Source organism: Zootoca vivipara, chromosome 6, assembly GCF_963506605.1.
Source record: "Zootoca vivipara chromosome 6, rZooViv1.1, whole genome shotgun sequence".
In the NCBI taxonomy this organism is placed as follows: Eukaryota; Metazoa; Chordata; class Lepidosauria; order Squamata; family Lacertidae; genus Zootoca; species Zootoca vivipara.
The window spans coordinates 81,280,640-81,296,884 of NC_083281.1; the positions used below are offsets into that span (position 1 = coordinate 81,280,640).

General features: G+C 44.5%; 1 protein-coding gene across 2 annotated transcripts in view; it reads right to left on the reverse strand.

Moving 5' to 3' along the window:
• The window catches only part of SCNN1D (sodium channel epithelial 1 subunit delta), a 64,635-nt gene that overhangs the window by 23,789 nt on the left and 24,601 nt on the right, over window positions 1-16,245 (reverse strand). Inside the window, exon 1 of one of the 2 annotated variants that reach the window (XM_035120047.2) lies at window positions 6,376-7,985. The exons of the other annotated variant lie outside the window; for it this stretch is intronic. The gene's annotated coding sequence lies outside the window, so the exon portion shown is untranslated. Of the gene's footprint in view, window positions 1-6,375; window positions 7,986-16,245 lie in introns of those variants that run through there. 2 annotated transcript variants of the gene reach the window in all.

The following is a 16,245-nucleotide window of genomic DNA, read 5'->3' on the forward strand; positions in this document are numbered from 1 at the left end:
TTTATGGGGGTGTGGAATGTGTTTTACATGCATAATGTGTGCACAGCCTAAGTGATGCAAGCTTCCGAGTCGCACAGATGTCCACGTCAGGAAAACCCCCGATGCTTCACTCTTCTCTGTGACAATAACATGCAAAGTTTACTGGTCATGCTAGCATGTTTACTTGTGGCAGGATAGGCTGTTGCTCAATTGGCATAGCATCCCACATGCTGCATTGCCTGTAATCTCCTTTCCATATCCAGTCATCGCAGGTTATGATGAAATCAGCAAAAAATGCTTTGGCAAATGGGTGTACGGCATAGCTGTCAACTTTCGGATTTGAAAAGAAGGGATCAGCAGCCTCACCTGTCCCGGGGACAGTCTACGGTATATCTAACAATCCGGGATAGCAGCGGGAAATGGCACTGGGATAAGGGAATTTCCAGCAAAAAAAGGGAAAGTTGACAGCTGTGGCTTGGAATAAGGGAGTTTCCCGCAAAAAAAAGGGAGGGTTGGCAGCTATGGTGTACGGCTGTACGCTCTTCTGATACAGTACAACACACACCCTGCGGCTGTCCTTATCTACCAGGGATCTACAAGCCTGGAGCTGGTGCAGCAAGAGGAAGAAATAAAGTAAAACAAAACCCACCAGAACTTTCCATCGTGGCCGGCAAAAGCCAGCAGGGCTTCGGAAGTGAATCATTTGCTTTGCACCTCCCTGGTCCCTTATTGGGAGTTGCTCTCAAAGTTCCCGGAGTTACTAGTCCACATTTTTCACTAGCCAGTTTGGTTAACAATTGTCATCTTTTTTATTGCTGATATCTTCCTCTTCTGCTAAAATGTACCCAGAAGAATCGTAAAACCATCCAATAGAACGACCAATGAACGAGCCGATTTTCCCGAAGCCGTAACAAAAGCCTTACAACCGACATGTTTTAATTGAAACAAAAACTGAAGAGCTTCAAAAGCCAAATATGTCAAAACGGGCAGCAATAAAACCTGCCGTCGCACGTTTCTGACGAGCAAAACAAACCTCATTGAATTTAATGTGTGGTTAGAAATCTACACTAAGAACATAAGGAGAGTGTGGCAGGATCAGGCCAATGGCCCCTCTGTTCCAGCATCCTGTTCTCTCAGTGGTCATTCAGGTGCCTGTGAGGAAGCAGCAATCAGGTGGGGGGCGGGGGAGAAATTCACACTAAGATGCTGGTGAATTTTCATGAGGTATTCACAAACCAATGCAAGATTTGTGGAGAACCAAATTGAAGATTGGAAAAAAGAGACATGGAAAGAATTGTAGAACAGAATTGTAGAGTTGGAGTTGGAAGAGACCCCAAGCGTCCAACGCCCTGCAAGAGGAGGAGGGGAGGCACCCATTCCAGCAGGGTGGTCTTACGACATTAACAATGCAGGCCTAACCACTTCTACTCAGAAGCAGGTCCTGTTGAACTCAAGGGGACTTACACTCAGGCTGGAATGCAGACAAATCTATGGGTTTTCCCCACTCTTAAATTGAGTTCCCCTTATATCTGCACATGTGCATGATTTTTTTAAAAAATTGTATGCATTTCCCCCCCCTTCCCCCTTTAAGGTATGCCTTTTTGAACACAACTTTACTTGTATGCACTTCCCCCCAAGCAATTCAGCCCCAACGTCTTTGTGATTTTCTCTGACATATGCATTTCCTTCCTTGCCTTACCTTGGAGGGGGGGGTTTCCCATGCATTCTTTGGTATGGGGAGGGCATTGTAAAAACTGAGATGCTTGAATAGCTGTGCTTTGGTTTGCTGATTAGTTTGGGGAATGCAGATATGGTAGCTTTGCATTAAAATGTGACTTGAGCACACCTTTCTTCCCCTAACTTTCATCTCCAGCTAAGTGGGTTTAGGATTGCAGCCTAAGGGATCTAAAAGAGCCTTCACCCCCCCTATAGTTAGACCATTAAATCTAGAGTACAAAATTCCCTTTGCCACTTATCTAAAGCATTTGATGTTGTGAGGACAGGTTATCTTTTTCAAAAACGATTTGCTTCTCAACTAGAGTTGTTGCCGCGGGTGGGTGGGAGGGCTGTGTTTCAACTCACAGGTTTGATGCAGAGATACCAGATTCCATTCTTTGCAAGCTGTTAAAAGACTTGACACTACACTTTTTGCAGAAAACATTACACGAATTCAGTCTGAGGACCCTGCCAGCATGATGTTCTCAGAATCAAATCCTACTGAGCTCAATCCAATTTACTCCTAGTGAAGCATTTCTAGGACTGACAATTTTTTCCACGTGACTTTGATTTATGTGAAGTTACATTCGCCAAGGATGAGCCAAGGATGAGTGAAGGAAACCCAGAGGAATTCAGCTTGCAAACATACACGTTATGCCATCGTTGTTTGGAAAATAAAGACGTGTGCAGAGGGACAGTAAGCATGTTTACTCAGAAGTGAGTCTCACTCAATGCAATGGCACTTGCTCCCTGGTAAAGTGCTGAGAATCTCTGCTTTAATGACCTCCCCTTGCAGATTCCCTACCATCTTGCTCAGCAAAACTTTTCTGGATGATCAACTGCATAGCAGCTATGTGCAGAGAGAGAGAGAGAGAGAGAGAGAGAGAGAGAGAGACTCAAAGGATGCAATTAGCAAGAACTAAAACAGAAATGTCAGCTGCGGCAAGGAAAACCATCGGATGAGCCATTTTGTGAGCAAGTGGCTAGTTCTCATGAGGCAGAAGGGAACATTCTGCTACAGATGATTGTTCTAATTATGGAGAGTAGTTGAATGCATGAACAAAAGGAGAGGGGGGGGATGAGAATATGAGATCATGGATGTATGCCTATGCAGACTTACTTGGCAGTAAGTTAAATTGAATGCAGTCATCCTACTTCTAAATAGAAATGTATAGGAATGCACCACACAGATGTGCTGCAGGAATAGTTTCCTGCAGATGTTTGAAAACATATGCTCTTGTATAAAGAAAATTCTTCTTCTCCTTCTTTGCAAACAGTGGCACTGGTCCGTAGGACAAGACTTTGGGGTAGAGGTCTGGGGCTCCAGGCCAGCAGAATGAACAGGAGGGTTCTCAAAGCAGCAGGGTCTGACTTAATCCATTTTGATGCTGAGTGAAATAATCCCCATGTATGTCTACAGTCCAAAATCAGCTAACTGCTTCACTGTTTGCAAACCCTTCTTTGTGCATACTCAAATCTCTCTCTCTCTCTCTCTCTCTCTCTCTCTCTCTCTCTCTCTCTCTCTCTCTCTCTCTCACACACACACACACACACACACACACATATGTGCCCATCCATGGATAAAGATGGAGGAGAACTTACGTTTGCACTTCCCAAAGCAACACACACTGAACTACTGATATCCTTTGAAATGTGCCCTTCCCTGAGTTCTGCAACGTTTTCCCCAAGGATTTTTTAAAGATGGGAAGTATTAGAGGAAAGCCTGCCTAAAAATCCACTTATTATTAAAATGGCATACAAAAATGCACTATATTAGGGAAAACCAGTTTGCAAAAATTTGTATAGTAGGCAAAATTGCATACAGAGACAAGTACATTAGAAGTCCACCGTAAAATGCTGATCAGTGCTGCAGTTAAGGTGAACAATCAAAATTAATGACCATGACCAACTTAGGTTCATTAATTTCTACTCTAAGTAGAACTATTTGTATGTGTGTGTGTGTGTGTGTGTGTGTGTGTGTGCGTGCACGCACACGCAAACTGAGGCAGAAATGTAACTAGCTGACTGGAGAAATGAGAAATGAATTAAGAGATCTATCCACCCCTGTCGGTAGATGCATCAATCTACTTTGGAGCCTTGCACACCTCAACCGATCGCCTTATATCCACACCAATAATACTAATCCCTAACAATTGTTTCAATATTTAGCAGCAGCGCCTTGCCTTTCCAGTGTCCCACACCCATTGCCTCAAGCACCAGTAGGAAAGCCTCGTAAAAATCCCATTATTGTTATCTCTACATTGCAACGGTGTGTGGGTGGGGACTTGTAGCGCAAGGATGGTGGTTTCCCTGGGGGCAGCAGGCAGATGACCAGCAACTTGGGGAGTGACTGCAGCTCAGTGCTAAAGCACATGGAGATGGTCCAAAGTTCAGGTAACAAACGCCTCTCTTCTTAGCTCAAGACCCCCAGGGAGTCACTCCTGGTCACAGCAGACATTCTAAGTCTACATAGACAAAGTTTGTTCCTGCATTGGAGGGGGTTGGCCTAGATGACCCTTGGGGTCCCTTCCAATTATACTATGATTCTGAGTCTGAACTGGTACAATCCAGCTTCCTTACTTCCCAACACTGAGTGCCAGTGTGGTGTGGTTGTTAGAGTGCTAGATTAGGACCTGGGAGTCTCCAGTTCCCCACTGGATGTGACCTCAGGCCAGTCGCTGCCTCTCAGCCTGACCTGCATCACAGGGCTGTTGTGGGGATTTAGTGAGGACAGGGAGAACCCTTTATGCCACCTTGAGCTCCTTGGAAAAGAAGGTGGGGATACAAATGCAATAAATAAATAAAATGAGTCGATTGGTTCAGCCATCATGATACGCAATCTGCCCACCGGTCCAGCCAAAGTCAGCTTGCAGTCCCTCTGCTGGGATAAACACCCCAGTTTCTGTGACTTGGGATCTAGAGAGTGATGGGCCCATCTCCTCTCCCACTCCTTTATCTCAGAACATCCCACCTTCAAGCATTAGTGATATTTTGCAAGAAGCTGTGACCCCAACTTCAAAGGTTCTTGAGCTGAGTTGTGGAAGCAGATCTCTCTCTCTCTCTCTCTCTCTCTCTCTCTCTCTCTCTCTCTCTCTCTCTCTCTCTCTCTCTCTCTCTCCCTCCCTCCCTCCCTCCCTCCCTCCCTCCCTCCCTCCCCCCCCTCTCTCTCAGAACTGCTGTTGGTTTGAGTTGACAACACTGAGCATCACAACTATGTTTGAAGGCAACTACAGCTTTCATATTAAAGGACAAGTGAGGTCCAAGTGTCTATTTCTCATCTCTGGACCAGCAATACATCTGACAGTGCAATCGTATGCACTGAGTTGGGGCTTACACCTGGGTAGGAGAGCATAGGATGGCAGCCCAGAAGCTATTAGCTTCCCACTTCCAAAAGCTAGTCATTACCACTATTTGCTTGCTTTGCGAAAATCCACTCAGAGGCCAACATTTTAAGCTATAAAAAGGAGGACAGCTCAGTCAGCTTCTCATCCAGGTACAGGTGATCTCCAAAACAACTGCTAACTAAAGTCAACAACTAACTAAAGTCAACAGCTGACACTCTCCAGAAGTGAATGACTGATCCACCTCTAGTCATTTGCCCTCTTTGATGCCCACTCTATCCCATTTTCATTTCATTTCACTTTAAACTGGGATACCGTCTTCCTGCATTGCTATATACACAAGGCGGTTTACAAGCCGTAGAAGCAACAAAATATACAGCGAAGGCTGCACATCCATTAAAACATTCCGATCCAACAAAAGTATGTCACAATAAAAGCCATTTAAAACAAGTGGCTTATGCCAAATAGAGTAATATTCAGGAATCCTTTTCAAATAGAATATCACACAATAAAATTAACTCTCAAAATATCAGCTGATAATAATTAAGCAAATATTCGCTCTCAACAATGGCAGCAAATCATTACTAGACTATAACCAACAACAACAAAAATAACACCATAGGTAGAAGACTAAAGGCAGTGTAAAAAGATCATAAAAGTCACATAGCTTATAATTTTTTTAAAAAAAATTGCACCATCGCAACTGGTCCCTTTCTGCGTATGTACAAAAACGGGTCTCTTCTGCGTACAGATTCCTGGAAATTGCTTGAGCTTCTCATGGGGCCAAAATAGATGGAACATGGAAATCATAACAGAGCGTTGATTGTCCTTTGGCTCATTCTCCACTGTCCACCTGTGGCAGAACACGGCAGCAGGTCCTGGTAGAACCGATGGTGGGCAGAAAAAAATCACAATTCCAAATTCTTCCCCTGGGTCAAAGATTGTCCAGGAATTGGAAAAACCAGCACTGCAGGAGAAAGGGCTGGTTGGGAGAAACTTGAGGACTCCCCCCCTTTTTCTGTGCATGTTTTAAAAATAATGTGGGGTGACATCAAAAAGTGATTCAGACACCCCCTGAAGTGTTACAGTCCTTTCTGCCACCTCATTGTCCACCCCTCCGCTTGCATGCTGTAGATGCTCACCAAACTGTACTCAATTGTATAAACCCATCGAGCAAAACACACACAGTCAAATGTAATCGTAAGAAGAAGCTGAGTTACACTACCATTAGCCTACTTGCTCTAAATATAGCAATTATGAGCTGGTTTCAGGCACTGATGCCAGGGCAGAGCCACACACAATGCACACACTTTAGCAGCCGCAAGAAAGCAATCGGTACCTTGGTTGCGCCTCCTGCTCTTCTCTTGAACTGGGAGCCGGTGGAGCAGCGTGGAGCGCAGCGCGAAGGAGCTGGCAAAATGTGAGAGTTGATCCTGGGAGTTTTCTTTTATACCCACAGATAAGAGCGCCTGGGAGCTGTCCAGCCTTGTTATGCAGATTGAGAGGTTGAGTCACAGCTCGGAAGGGCTGGAGCTTCTTGGAGAGACTCAGCAGGCTGGCAGATTTCTTCCCAGGGAAGAAGACCAGACCAGCCAGTCGGAGGACGCCGAGAGCCTTGCTCAACTTGGGAAGCCTTTGGATTCATGCGGAATCTCCCGTTTGTTGGCTGCGATAGAGGGAGGAGGGAAGGAGGAAACAATTCCAAATTCTGAGGAATCCTCCTTGCGGTGTCTTAATCGTCCTCATCTTTCAGGTGATTCGGTCATTTCTCCTGCTGCCCTCAAAGATGCTGGATGATTTCCCTGCCTCGGAAAAGTTCCTCCTGTATTCTCAGGAATACAGGAACACAGGAATCTGCCTTACACTGAGCACGTGTTGTGTACCATTAGCTCGTCTAGCTCAGTCTTGTCGACACTGACCGGCAACAGTTATCCCGGATAGCTCAGTTGGTTAGAGCACGATGCTGATAGTGCCAAGGATGCAGGTTCGATCCCTGTATGGGGCAGCTGCATATATTCCTGCATTGCAGGGGGTTGGACTAGATGATCCTCAGGGTCCCTTTCAATGCTACAGTTCTGTGATCTATGATCCAGGGTCCCTGGCAGGCGTGCTTCCTGGTCCTATGTGGAGGTGCTGGGGATTGAACCTGCAACCTTCTGCATGCAAGGGAGATGCCCACAATCCTTCTACTTTTGGTGGGGCCACCACATTGCTGAGACACTTCCTTTTGGAGCTTTACATGGCAGGCTGTTACTGTTTTGTTTTTTTAAGCTCCATTTATTTACATCTACATTTCAGTTTTTAATATTCTGGTCTCTGGTGTTGCAGCTCTTTTCCTCCCCCGTGGGTAGGCAAACTAAGGCTCGGGGGCCGGATCCGGCCCAATCACCTTCTAAATCTGGCCCAAGGACGGTCCTGGAATCAGCGTGTTTTTACATGAGTAGAATGTGTCCTTGTATTTAAAAAGCATCTCTGGGTTATTTGTGGGGCCTGCCTGGTGTTTTTACATGAGTAGAATGTGTCCTTTTATTTAAAAAGCATCTCTAGGTTATTTGTGGGGCCTGCCTGGTGTTTTTACATGAGTAGAATGTGTCCTTGTATTTAAAAAGCATCTCTGGGTTATTTGTGGGGCCTGCCTGGTGTTTTTACATGAGTAGAATGTGTCCTTGTATTTAAAAAGCATCTCTGGGTTATTTGTGGGGCCTGCCTGGTGTTTTTACATGAGTAGAATGTGTCCTTTTATTTAAAAAGCTTCTCTGGGTTATTTGTGGGGCCTGCCTGGTGTTTTTACATGAGTAGAATGTGTCCTTGTATTTAAAAAGCATCTCTGGGTTATTTGTGGGGCCTGCCTGGTGTTTTTACATGAGTAGAATGTGTGCTTCTATTTAAAAATGCCTCTCTGGGTTATTTGTGGGGCATAGGAATTCATTATTATTTTTTCTTTTCAAAATATAGTCTGGCCGCCCACAAGTTCTGAGGGACAGTGGACTGGCCCCCTGCTGAAAAGGTTTGCTGACCCCTGATCTACCCCAACTGGTAGCAGCTTTCCAGGGTTTCAGGAAGGGAGTCTGTCCCAGCCCTGCCTAGAGATGCCATGGGAGATTGAACTTGGGACCTTCTGCATGCAAAACAGATGCTCTGCCCTTAAGACACAGAAACACAACATGCAACATATACACACACAGGAACACATACTGAGTCAGGCCGTTGGTCCATCTAGCTCAGTGTTGCTTACACTGACTGGCAGCAGCAGAGTTTCAGGTAGGGGATAAATCCCAGCCCTACCTGGAGATGCCATGGGAGATTGAACCGGGGGCCTTCTGCATGCATAGCAGGTTGCCTACTGCTGAGCGACAGCACTTCCCCAGCCCAAGGCTGGCCAAGGAACCTTTCTTGCATCAGCCCATCTTAAAAGAGATGCCTGGAAGTGAACTCCAGGGCATCAAAGTCCAGCATCTGGTCTACTGCCATTGCCAGCTGCCTACCTTGCCTATTCCACTGGGTTGCGGAATTTTGGGTCATGTCTGCCTGCGTGAATGGGGGGGAGGGAGTGTTTGCACATATTATTCCCACCCGTTGCAAGCTGCCACAAGGATAATTCAGTGATGTGATGGATTAGAGGTTGACCAGCTGTTTTACTGTGATTTTTTAATTTTATTTTAAAGTGGGCAAAGGATAACCAAGATCTACTGTGCCGATGTGCCACTGAATTTTGTTCATAACAGAGTGTGGCTGCTTTTAGACTCTGTGATTTTGTACACTTTTATCTCGTTTCTTTCACCAGCACAGGGACCACTGTGTGAACGGAAGGCGAGAAGTATTTAAGTGAAGGGGTTTGGACTAGATGACACTCTGGGTCCCTTCCAATTTTATGATTCTCTGAAATTAAAATGCAACTTTCCACCCTGATGACAATTTCTGCCTGTCATTTCTGGGCAAATGTATAGTCCCTTTGGCAAGTGGAGGGGCAACCTTAGCCAGAGGCTTAGTGGCCCAGAGTTGCAGGAGGTCAAAGACCCACTACTATTTTTGCAGCAGAGTCTCTCTGCATGAAAGGGAAGCTTTTTTTAGCCCCTGAGAAGGAGGATTCTCTCCCTTTGGGCTGATTGGAACCAATCCGAGTGAAAGGAGGTGAGTCGGCCAGTGGGGATTGGCTCCTAGGGTCACTCTGGAGAAGGTGCACAGGAAGAACACCAAAAAGGAAGAGTTCTATATGCTCCAAAGCTCAGCATTTTCACTTGACCGAAAGTGAAAGGGGAGGTTGGTTTCAAGAGAACAGCAGGCAAGTTCTGTGACGACATGGGTCAGCATGACTCTCCAGGAATATCCAGAGAGGGCAAAGCAGATGGCGGCTGTGATCCTAACTGTGTAAGTTGCAATGAATTCAATGGGAGGGGGGGGGTCACTCCCAGATACTGTAACTCCAATGTGTAGACCTATCAACACTGATGAACGTAAGCTAGTCAAGTCTATTAACGGCAGTGAGCCGACTCTGGGTAAAACTAGTATTGACGACAACCCTCAGCCACTGGTTCTTCCTGCCAATGACAGGCGGAGCCAACTCATTCTAGTTTCACCCCCATCCTTCTTCCTTGCTGAAATCTACAAGGGAGTCACTGTGTCAAAAGAGGAGGAAGCTGACAGACATGCCATTGGATGAGTTGCAAGTCAGATGTCAAGCAGGGGGTGGCTGGCTAAGGGCAGGCTGAGGTTGCTACAACTGTGTCCCCAATTGCCCTATTATTATTATTATTATTATTATTATTATTATTATTATTATTATTGATATCAGTGGTTCTCAAACCTTTTTTCTCTGGGCCACACTTTCAGATTAAAAATTTGCTTGGGCAACACCGATTTTTAGTATTATTTTTTATTGATAACAAAAAGAAAGTAACACCTAGCAGGGTTACTACTTTATAATATGACCACGGGACATCCAGAAAGTGTAAAAACCAGAACAGGACTCATTTCCACACACCTGATGCTCTTGCTCTCATTTTGAAAACAAATCCATATTCTGCAAATAAAACAAATTCTTTTGATACCGTCATGTGGTATACTACACTGAAATGTTTAAATGTTTCTTGGATTGTCCTTGAATCTTCCTGCCACACTTGCCATCCTCTCCTGCCACGCCAGTGTGGCACGCTACGACCTTTGAGAACCACGGCCCTAAATAGACCAGACTCCATTGCTTAGCCTTAGGTCCATTGATTTTAGTGGGTCTACTGGACTGACTTAGATACAATCCATATCTTTTTGTCCAAACTTTTCCTGACCCATGACCAGACCTTATTGAATTCTCCAAATTCCTGTTTTTATTTATTTAAAATGTGTCTATACTACAGTTTGGTTATACCTTATGTTCTCACTTTACGGATGTGGTACATTGCTTTTATATTGTAATCAGCAAATAGTTTATGACACAGTTTAGAAATGCTTTGAATGGTACTCACAGCCTGAACATTGGAAATAAAAGGAACTACGTACACTGTTTTCTAAGGAACTACGTACAATGTTTTCTAAGGCCAGGAGACATTTCCTCCTATGTCTCCTATGTGCATGACTGATGTCTCAGACCCTGACCTCATGCACCTAGCCCGATGCTCTCTTGTCAGAGAGAGAGATAAAGATTTGGGTTTTCCCCCATGACACAGGAAGGTGCCTTATGAGATACTAAATCCCACATGTTCAGCCTCGCGGCAGAAGCTCCACCCTCTCCATCGCGCCACAGGAAAGAGCCAGGTCTTGCCTGACTCACTCGTTCCATGCGAGGAGCTTTTCATCTGATTTGCTCAGGGGTTGTTATGCAGAAAAAAAAGTGTCAGAGAGATCAATGCATGTTGGAGCCCGTAGGCGTGGCAACTTTTCTCCCGAAAGCGAATTGCATAATTTCTCCCTCTGTGTGACAATTATGGCTCTTTGCGCCTTGAGCAATATTAATTTATCCCTTTATGTAACTATTTTTGCTCTTTGCTCCTTGAGCAATGCTCAGACTAATTCCGCCCTTCTAAACATTTTTTTTTATTAAAAAAACCACAACCCTGCACAAATAGGCTTCCAAATGAATGTTAACGTATAACAGACGCTTATGCTATGGGTCAAGATTTCAGAGGGTTGTTTACTGAGAGCGCAGCTTTGTATCTTTCTTGTTATGAGGAGAGTCCTTAATTTGATTGTATATTCACTGAGATATTTTCATTGGTTTATTTTTTTTTCCTAATGCAAGAACGTAAGAAGATATGAAAAAGATTCTTAAGTATACTTTCCCCCCAAAACCAGAGGCATTCTTATTAGGAATTATTGGACAAGAGATTGTAAAGGAGGACTATATAATATTTTTGTATGCGACAACCGCGGCTAGGACTTTATTAGCCCAAAAATGGAAAACTCAGGATTTACCGACGATTGAAGAGTGGCAGACAAAAATGATAGACTATGCGGAATTAGCGAGACTGACTAGCAGGATCCGGAACCAGGGGGAAACAAGGTTCTAAAAAGACTGGAGTAAATTTGTGGACTATATGGAAAAGAACTGTAGAAGTTTAAAGACACTTGCAGGACTGAAATGAATCCTACGAATTGATTTTAAATGGATGGAATAAAGGAACTGTGAGATAAGAGCTGAATAGAAAACCAAATGAGGGGAGGGAGGGAAGTCAAGCTCGGCAGAGCATTGAGAAGGAGAAATTTGGAAAGAACTGTTAAAAAGATGGTTGTGTGTGTTGTATTTGTTTTTGAATGTTTGTTTGTTTTGTTTATTGTGTTAAATGTGTTTATTTGGAAAATTCAATAAAATGCTTTATAAAAAGAAGAAGAAGATATCCCTGCTGGATCAGGCCAATGGCCCATCTAGGCCGCATCCTGTTCTCACAGTGGCTGACCAGATGCCCCAATGGGAAGTTCATGAGCAGGATCTGAAGCTACAGCAATGCTCCCCACCTGCAATTTCCAGAAACTGGTATTCAGAGGCATACTGCATACTGCCTACGAAAGGGGAGGCAGAACATAGCCTTTGTGGCTAGTAAGGTAAAAGGACCCCTGGATGGTTAAGCCCAGTCAGGGGTTGTGGTGCTCATCTTGCTTTCAGGCTGAGGGAGCTGGCATTTGTCCACAGACAGCTTTCCGGGTCATGTGGCCAACATGACTAAACGTCTTCTGGCACAACGGGACACCGTGACGGAAACCAGAGCGCACGGAAACGCCGTTTATTTTCCCGCCACAGTGGGACCTATTTATCTACTCGCACTGGTGTACTTTTGAACTGCTAGGTTGGCAGGAGCTGGGACAGAGCAACGGGAGCTCACCCCGTTGCGGGGATTCGAACCGATGACCTTCCGATCGGCAAGCCCAAGAGGCTCAGTGGTTTAGACCACAGCGCCACCCACGTCCCTGCATCCGTGAGAGCCTTAGCCTCCGAGTATCTTTCTAATCCACTTCTAAAGCCACCCAAATTGGTGGCTGACACAGCATGTTACCAGAGTGGGTTTCATAGTTTAACTGTGCGCCGTGTGAAGAAGAACATATTTATACCCTTCAATATTTATCCGATGAAAATAGGGACATCCTATTCAATAGGGACATCCTATTCAACAGATTCCTGCCAACCTAGCAGTTCGAAAGCACGTCAAAATGCAAGTAGATAAATAGGAACCGCTACAGCGGGAAGGTAAACGGCATTTCCATGTGCTGCTCTGGTTTGCCAGAAGCGGCTTTGTCATGCTGGCCACATGACCTGGAAGCTATACGCCGGCTCCCTCGGCCAATAATGCGAGATGAGCGCGCAACCCCAGAGTCGGTCACGACTGGACCTAATGGTCAGGGGTCCCTTTACCTTTACCTTTATTCAACAGCAGCAACAACAATTTATTATTTATACCTTGCCCATCTGTCTGTGTTGCCCCAGCCACTCTGGGCAGCTCCCAACATATCTACAAGCATAATAAAACATTTTAAAAATACTTCCCTTTACAGGACTGCCTTTTGGTGTCTTCTAAAGGTTGTATAGTTACTCATCTCCTTGGTTCGGGGGGGGGGGGGTCACATAACTCCATAAACTCCAACATTTCTCTGATTAAAATTGGGACATTCTAAGGAAAAGCGGGACATTCCGGGATCAAATCAAAAACCGGAACGGCTTCTGTAAATCGGGGACAGTCCCTGGAAAAAAAGGGACGCTTGGAGTGGCTGCATCTTCCAACATTTCAGCTTCCTCTGATGGTCCTAAGGCCTGATTTCTCCACACAACACATAACCATCAGAGCTCCTCTGTTTCTATCAACTGCATCTTTATAAACAAGGACAGATCACCATCCGATCTGATACCCTAATGGGTACTTAGAAGCATGACTGTTTTTGTTTTGTTCCAAATTTGTACCTGCTAGAATGAATTGCGTGCATTTCATTGAAGTCATCAGCTGCCTGGAGCATGGTTTAACAAGGGAAAGGCAGCGTACACATCAATAATAATGATGGTTTGAGTTACAGGTAGGTAGCCGTGTTGGTCTGAGTCAAAGCAAAAAAAAAAAAATTCCTTCAGTAGCACCTTAAAGACCAACTAAGTTTTTATTTTGGTATGAGCTTTCGTGTGCATGCACACTTATCTGAAGAAGTGTGCATGCACACGAAAGCTCATACCAAAATAAAAACTTAGTTGGTCTTTAAGGTGCTACTGAAGGAATTTTTTAATGATGGTTTGCTCACTGATTCACTCATGATGGTTTACTCAATAAAAAAAATGAGTGTCGAAAGCAGGCCATAAAGTATGCACAAGTACAATCTAAGTTTTAAAAAAACCTGGACAAGCAGGAATGTTTTAGCCTGGTAAGTTAACCATGTATGTTGGCGAGAGTGCCTGTCGCTCCGCCCCTCTCCCCCCCCAAAAAACAGACCTGCAGATTTAGCTAACCAGAATATGTTGGGAAGTGACATGCAGATGACACGTTTTATTCCATGTGCCAAAATGACAGCTGGAAAACGGGGACGTTTTCTGAGATTTTTTGAAGAAAGCTCATTGTAACATGGCCTTCTTGGTAGCCCCTGATGATGGAATACTCTCCCCTGTGAAAACAGGAACAAAGGAAAGTTGCTCAGAATCACGAGTGGGGAGCTTTGCTGTTGAGCTCAGGTCCTGCTTGTGAGCTTCCCAGTGGGGCATCTGGTTGGCCAATGTGGGATACTGGGTGATGGACTAGAGGGGTCATCGGTCTTATCCTGCAAGGCTCTTTTTATGACTAACATGGACAGATGCCTTCATGCCCTGCCTGTGGGCTTCTTGGAGTTTCCTGAATGGCTGCTGGGAGAACAGAAAGCTGGACTAGATACACCTTTGTTCTGACGCAGCAGATCTCTTCTGATAGTCTTATGAAAGATTCGCCCATCCCTAAATGGAGAAGGGAATGGCTGGCTGGAACCCTGAGCAGGAGGCACTCTGCGCTGCAACACTTTGTTGTGCATCCCACTCATTATCTATATCCTATTACTTTAGTTTCCTGTTGTGTAAGTCGCCCACTGGAATATGTCGAAGGCGGAATGGAAAGCCATAAAATAAACTTAGAAATGCCGGACCAGTTCTGAGTCAGAATCTGGCTAGTCAAGATAGTCTATTGCCTACCACAGGTGTGTGTGTTGGAAAGCTGTGGCGCTCTTGATGTTCCTGGACTCGAACTCGCATCAGCACCAGCCCAGCGTGACCAAAGGCCAGCGGTGATGGGTCACATGTATGGGTTTTTTTGTTTTTTGTTTGTTCTGCTTTGCATTAAATAAGGGATTGAGCGGAAGATCCAATTATGAAAGAAGGGGGTTGTAACCAATGTAAGTCCTACTCAGAGTATACCCATTGAAATGAATGGATGATACAGCATACAAATCAATGATGATGATTTGCTCGCTGATTTACCGGTGATGGCTTACGCAATAACTGATTAATGGATTAATTGAAATTAATGGACGATTAATTTCAATGGGTATACTCAGAGAAAGGCCCTATTTGCACTCTACATTTAAAGTATCTTCGCGCCAATTTAAATGGCCGTGGCTTCCTCCAAAGACTCCTGGGAAGTGTAGTTTGTGAAGGGCGTTGATAGGAGACCCGTCTCCTCCTCGCCGACCTACAATTCCCAAAGTGATTTAACAGCCAATCCCTTTCCTCGGGGAACTCTGAGAACTGTAGCTCCGGGAGGGGAACAGGGGTCTCTAACATCTCTCAGCACCCTTAACAAACGTCACTTCCCAGGATTCTCTGGAGGGAGTTGTAACTGAAGTGGTATGATACTGCTTTAAATGTATAGTGCAGACGGGGCTTAACGTAGGTCCATTCCTTTCAGTGGCTTTACTCCAAATAAAAGACATTTGAGTACAACATACTACTACTACTACTACTACTACTACTACTACTAATAATAATAATAATACAACACAGAACCATCAAACTTTATGAAGATGGGGTAATACAGACAATATATTGGTCCATGTACTCTTTGTTTTGCTCTTGGTGCGGAGATGGGCAATGAGATAAATCACTCCCCAATTATTACCTCAACCTGGGATGTGCAGCCGATTATTATGTAATTTTTCACCTGGAGGATCAGGATAAGCTGGTATTGATTGCTAAATTTCTAGAAACTGCCATTAAAACAAGTGCCACAGACAACTTTGCTTTCTGAGTTTCAAATTGCATAATTTCTATTTACTTCTGCAGTTTTACCACACACACATACACACATTACACAGAATTTAAAATGGCTGGCACTTTGAAATTTTGTTTGGTCACTTTACCTGATGTTATGATTATGTTTGTATTTTTTGTGGACAAATTGCAATGCTAGTTGCTAATGCAAATTATCTATCGATCTAATTAAAAACAATATAAAATCCATGAATATTGCAGCTGCAGGGAGGTGTGGCCAAACACAGTAGAAGCATCATTAGAACCCTGCATAGGAGGTTAGAAACTGATAGAAACATCAGCTGAATTACAAGGGAGAGGACATTCTGCCGCTGGGGAGCCGCCACCAAGAAGGCCCTTTCACGAGCCACTGACTTACAAACTCTACTCGGTGGCGGAATAATGAGTAGGGCCACTCTGGCAGATCGTAAAAGCTGGGCAAAAGAAATATTGGGGAATGCAGGGAATTGGATAATTTGTTCAGGGCTTTGTAAGTCATCATTAAATCATCTCAATAGCATACTGTAGACTTGTCAGAAC